Below are 939 nucleotides of genomic sequence, written 5' to 3'. Positions count from 1 at the left end.
TTTGTGTGTCCATTGATAAAACTGACTTGTTTATAGGTTTGTCAGAAGGGAAGAGTTCAGAACCTGATTATGTTGGGTGGCAACTGAAATGTGTTTCCAAGATATAAAATCAAAAGGACAAATAAGGGAAATTCTAGACACTGAATTGAAATACATTCAAGGTCAGGAAGATTTATGATGTTTTAAAAACAGTCCACTGTCCGAATGATGGCAGATTTTCTTAGAAGCCAATTTTGCCTAATTTCTTAATCACTCAAAGAACAAAAATGTACAGCACAGGAACAGGCCCTTCGGCCCTCCAAGCCCGTGCCGACCATGCTGCCCGACTAAACTACAATCTTCTTCCTGGGTCCGTATCCCTCTATTCCCATCCTATTCATGTATTTGTCAAGATGCCCCTTAAATGTCACTCGTCCCTGCTTCCACCACCACCTCCGGTAGCGAGTTCCAGGCACCCACTACCTTCTGTGTATTTATAAAAAAAAAAAAACTTGCCTCGTACATCTACTCTAAACCTTGCCCCTCTCACCTTAAACCTATGCCCCCTAGTAATTGACCTCTCTACCCTGGGGAAAAGCCTCTGTCTATGCCCCTCATAATTTTGTAGACCTCTATCAGGTCGCCCCTCAACCTCCGTCGTTCCAGTGAGAACAAACCGAGTTTATTCAATCGCTCCTCATAGCTAATGCCCTCCATACCAGGCAACGTCCTGGTAAATCTCTTCTGCACCCTCTCTAAAGCCTCCACATCCTTCTGGTAGTGTGGCGACCAGAATTGAACACTATTCTCCAAGTATGGCCTAACTAAGGTTCTATACAGCTGCAACATGACTTGCCAATTCTTATACTCAATGCCCCGGCCAATGAAGGCAAGCATGCCGTATGCCTTCTTGACTACCTTCTCCACCTGTGTTGCCCCTTTCAGTGACCTGTGGACCTG

Source organism: Scyliorhinus torazame, chromosome 14, assembly GCF_047496885.1.
Source record: "Scyliorhinus torazame isolate Kashiwa2021f chromosome 14, sScyTor2.1, whole genome shotgun sequence".
NCBI classification, from domain to species: domain Eukaryota; kingdom Metazoa; phylum Chordata; class Chondrichthyes; order Carcharhiniformes; family Scyliorhinidae; genus Scyliorhinus; species Scyliorhinus torazame.
Note: the sequence above shows the minus strand (reverse complement) of the source record.